This window comes from Saccoglossus kowalevskii, chromosome 7 (genome assembly GCF_978046115.1).
Source record: "Saccoglossus kowalevskii chromosome 7, keSacKowa6.1, whole genome shotgun sequence".
NCBI lineage: Eukaryota > Metazoa > Hemichordata > Enteropneusta > Harrimaniidae > Saccoglossus > Saccoglossus kowalevskii.
The window spans coordinates 4,715,028-4,720,314 of record NC_140647.1 but is presented as its reverse complement, the minus strand read 5'-3'; the positions used below and the strand labels follow the sequence as shown (position 1 = coordinate 4,720,314).

Below are 5,287 nucleotides of genomic sequence, written 5' to 3'. Positions count from 1 at the left end.
GACACTTGGTACATAGATGTCATAGGACACTGCACAGACCTGATAGTTTTTAGGGTAATATGAGTACATATTAATTACCTAATTTGCATAATTAATTAATTTTAAACTTTTGATATATCAAGTAGTAATCATCATATTTCAATGAGACTTGCTACATAGATCTTCTAGGATTATGCAGAGACCTGATTAGTTTTAATTGGATATTAATTACCTAATTTGCATAATGTTCCACTGATATATAAAGAACCACAAATTGGATTTTAATGAAACTTTTAAAGAGAACTATGCAGAAACCCAATTATATTTTGGTAAATATTTATGCTTATTAATCTCCTAATTAACATAATTAATTAACACTGATATCTCAATTACTGATCATCACATTTGAATAAAATTTGGTACATAAATGCTTTAGAACAATAGACAGGTCTGATTAATTTTGGGTTAAAATTTGTTCATATTAATTCTCTAATTGGCATAATAATTCATAATTTTTTTGTTCTGTTCTGTTCATATTAATTACCTGATTTACATAATTAGTTTTCAGCTTTTCCATCAATATCTCATGTACAAGTAATTTTGAATTAATTTTTAATGTGTCTTCAATACTCTCAGCACACGGGAGTTCTTTCTAAGCTTTCTTTGATTACCAGTTATTGTTTACAAAAATAATAATTTTGTGTAACTCAGTGTTTATCTAGCTGCAATTTTTAAATGACGTGAACTAGCCACGTTAATATCGTGACGATCTTTCATAATTTGCGATCAAACAAGGCAGGCCGCCATCTTTCAGTATACAGTAGGCCACCTTGTCACAGCGCCATCTACGTCCAAGGTCACTTGTTTGAATCCATTTGTTTAAATGTGCATTTGAGAGAACTGAATTATTGTTGCAAGGTTTTGGTGGATTTATGTGAACTGTATATTGTTTGTAAATTTTTTTTGTATTTTTTTCACAGGGTCTGATTTTGAAAGACAATTTTGATGGCTTATATCATGCAACAATACCACATAGTTCTTGTGCCGCTCGTATCCCCCGTAGATAGAGCTACGTGTTGACGCCCTCTATGGTACTTTCGTTTTTATTGACATCTTGGAGACTATTCGACGTTCAGTACGCCTGTGAGAGAACCTTATAGACCCAACGAAGTAGGTTAATTTCATTGTAACTGTTTTATCTTTTAGAGTCTATGTTTTAAGAGATTCTGAGAGATAATTGTGAATCTTTGTTGTATTTTTCGAAATATCGTTTCACACGTGATTCCGTCGTAGTACATTGTACGCTACATTTGTTGTTGACAAACTGTCATTTTCTGTTTGTAGTATTCACCGCTTGGAATAAATGATTATCCCCTGAAGCACTTGTGGGTGGTTGTTTTTCGAAGTGGTTGATCACAAGTACGGGTATAAAAGCACCTAGACCCCGGAACAGTTCTGCAATATACACAAATCTATTACAGAAGATTTGCTGACTTCAATTAAAAATCTTCATTTATGACACGTTTATTTTATTATAAAAAATATAAATATAGAACTATGTATTTAAACTTTGAATTTCATTGTACACCAAATGAAGTTTGTAATAAAAACACTAACAACTTTTTTTCTGTGTGAATTTATGCAACTTTATTGTACAGTAAGAGAATGATTCTGTTGCTAAGTGATGATATAGAAGGCAGTGCTGGTCATTGATAACATACTTCAAACTGTGAAATAACAGGTCAAGATAAATTAGTGATTGCAGGTTATGCTCATTAAGGTTCACTTAAATATTCAGGTATCACCTCTGGAGTCTTGTAACCTTGGTATATTCAATGATTATGGATACTGCTAATATGTCAGTACTGCTAACAGTATGTCTATTGATAACATACTAGATATGGGACATATTGTATTTAAACTTATCTTAACAAGTCATTCCAGTATGTATGTACAGGTTGCTTGCTGATTTAAATAGCTGCATTTCATTCGGACCAAATCATTCTGGGTGCCTTTCTGAAGTTGACTTTGACTTTGACTTTGTCACTGCGTTTCAGACATTAGACACTGCATTGAAAAATGTTTTGAAAGTACTCATACTTGATCAGTGCACTGTAAACCATTTTCTTTTGTTTATTCTTATTTGTCATACTCGGAATGTACACTGTTTTTCACTGTATTTCACCATGTAAATATATTTCTTGAATATTGTCAAGACCAAGTTTGGTACATGAGAATTTATTTGTACAGTTTGAACGGGAACTGTGTCATTTTCAATGACTTGTTCATTACAATGTAGATTTCAGGAGTATGTTAGACTTCCTACTAATATGATAATGCAGGGTCAGTTTAATTCCTGTTCCAAAGGGAGTATCAGCATCTGCATAACTGTAATGTAATACTCATTGCCTCCTATTGGAAGGGGGCAACCAAACCAAATTTGAGTGCTACATTTAACTGTTGGTGATCCCTTCCGCTAGGATTGCCCTTTAAAATCACTTGTGTGTGTGATTTTCAGTGTCTTCATGTATTAATTTTTTTGGCATGGCTGATTTCACTTAACCTTGGCAGGCAGGTCATACCTAGATTGTAGTTGGGTGGTAAAATCTGAAAATATTTCTTGCTCACTGTTGCCAGAGCAACAGCATAGATCCTCAAGGATTATGCAGCGACTTGATTAGTTTTTGGGTAAACAATTGTGCATAATAATTATCTAATTTGCATGATTGACCAATTTTCAACCTGACATCTCAAGTACTAATCATCACATTTAAATAAAACGTGGTTCATAAATGCTCTAAACAAACAATAGACAGGGCTGATTGATTTTGGTTTAAAATCTGTACATATTTTAATTATTCCATTTCAATGAAACTTGGTACATAGACTCGCTAGGACAATGTACAAACCTGATTAGTTTTGGATTAGAATTTGTTCATATTATTTTCATAATTAGCATAGTCACTCATAATTTGTTGGTTCTAATCACATTTCAATGAAACTTGGTACATAGATGGATTGTTACGTTGCGCAGACCTTATTAGTTTTACACTCAAATCTGTTCATTTTAAATTTTTGATTTGCATAATTAGTTATCAGCTTTTCCATCAATATCTAAAGAATAATCAATTTTGATTAATTTTTAATGTGTCTCCAATACATCACACACGAGTTCTAAGCTTTCTTTGATTGTATTTGTACGATTTTGCTTCAAAAATATTTTCTTCATTGCTTGACAGTCTGTCGAGTTGGATTTTGGCACTCTATTGGGAGAGAGACAATGACCCAATCCAGACATTATGCATGTGCCAAGATCTCGCACATCATTTATGATGTTTACAATTTCCTAGTCATATATATTTATTGGTACATAACAGTTTGTGACTTGTACTCTTACAGATATAATATCAAGACAAGGAAGTTGCCTGATTATTACTTTGTTGTTGGTATACCTAATATTTCCATTGAGTCTTTCTTCTCAGTTGATAATAGTTGTTTTACTTTTTACTCCCATATGTGGTGGTGGTTATAAAATGGTGGTGGTGGTGGTGGTCTTAAAATAATAAATGCATCTTTCCACTAAAATAGTCACATTATTTCTGGTCATTGGTAATAGTCTTTGTCACTTTTTATATTATATACTTGTTTATATCTTTAAAAAGGGATTATGTATGTGAAGAATTTGTCCTCGTTGTCTTGTCATAATTGCGGTTGAGAGTGCACTCAATGTTACAATAATTCATACACTTTATACCTGATCACCTTCAGACTTAATATGTGCATATAGAATGGAATCACTTGCATGTATAACAGGGTCAACATTCATAGTGTAACTATAAATCTGAGTCTCAATCTATATATTTATCAATCTTTTATATCCCACCCCTCCTTCCATACTACAACAATTCTAGCACCAGTTCTCCATTTCAACAAACATGGCCAAATCACATCAAGTTTGAAAGCCCAAATTCTGGAAGTATCAGTATGTATTGTATCTTCAGTTTTTTAGCTCCGCTGTCGACTTTGTCGAGCGGAGCTTATCATATGAGTGATTGTCCGTCGTCGTCCGTGTCAATGTTTTACTTTTTCGACTTCTTCTTGAAAACTACAAGCCTGAATGCTTTGATACTTGGTGTAATTTTTGGTAAAAAGTGATATTTTCAACTTCTTGTTAAAAACCGCAAGTCCAATTGCTTTGTAATTACATATATAGATACTACATGTGGACCTCTCTCAGATTTGTTCAATTTGTAATGATATCTTCAATTCTCTAATTTTGGTGAATATTTTTGTAATTTTTGGTAAAAAGTGATATTTTCAACTTCTTGTTAAAAACCGCAAGTCCAATTGCTTTGATATTACATATATAGGTACTACATGTGGACCTTTCTCAGATTTGTTCATTTTGTAATGATATCTTTAATTCTCTAATTTTGGTGAATATTTTTATCATTTTTGGTAAAAAGTGATATTTTCGACTTCTTGTTAAAAACCGCAAGTCCAATTGCTTTGATACTACATATATAGGTACTACATGCGGACCTCTCTCAGATTTGTTCATTTCGTGATGATATCTTCAATTCTCTAATTTTGGTGAATATTTTTGTAATTTTTGGTAAAAAGTGATATTTTCGACTTCTTGTTAAAAACCACAAGTCCGATTGCTTTGATATTACATATATAGGTACTACATGTGGACCTCTCTGAGATTTGTTCATTTTGTGATGATGTCTTCAATTCTCTAATTTTGGTGAATATTTTTGTAATTTTTGGTAAAAAGTGATATTTTCGACTTCTTATTAAAAACCAATAGTTCAATTGCTTTGATATTACATATTTAGATACTACATGTAGACCTTTCTCAGATTTGTTCATTTCGTGATGATATCTTCAATTCTTTAATTTTGGTGAATATTTTTGTAATTTTTGGTAAAAAGTGATATTTTCGACTTCTTATTAAAAACCAATAGTTCAATTGCTTTGATATTACATATTTAGATACTACATGTAGACCTTTCTCAGATTTGTTCATTTCGTGATGATATCTTCAATTCTCTAATTTTGGTGAATATTTTTGTAATTAGTCCCCGTTCGGACGCAGTCCGAAAACGGGGACTTATGTTTTGCCCTGTGTGCGTCCGTCCGTCCGTGCGTCCGTGCGTCCGTGATCACCTGTATCTCGAACATGCATGGACCGATTAAGTTCAAACTTCACTCATACATCACACCTTATATGGGACATATGCACATGCATTTTTTTCATGATCCGATTAACGATAGCCGAATAGCGGCCATTTTAAGGCCGAAA

General features: G+C 32.6%; 1 long non-coding RNA gene across 1 annotated transcript; it reads left to right on the top strand.

Moving 5' to 3' along the window:
• The first annotated feature begins 1,024 nt into the window (after positions 1 to 1,024).
• Positions 1,025 to 1,358, top strand: LOC144355821 (uncharacterized). Its single transcript, XR_013421313.1, has 2 exons — positions 1,025 to 1,149; positions 1,324 to 1,358. It is a non-coding gene; the product is annotated as an uncharacterized LOC144355821 (long non-coding RNA).
• Positions 1,359 to 5,287: the final 3,929 nt, after the last annotated feature.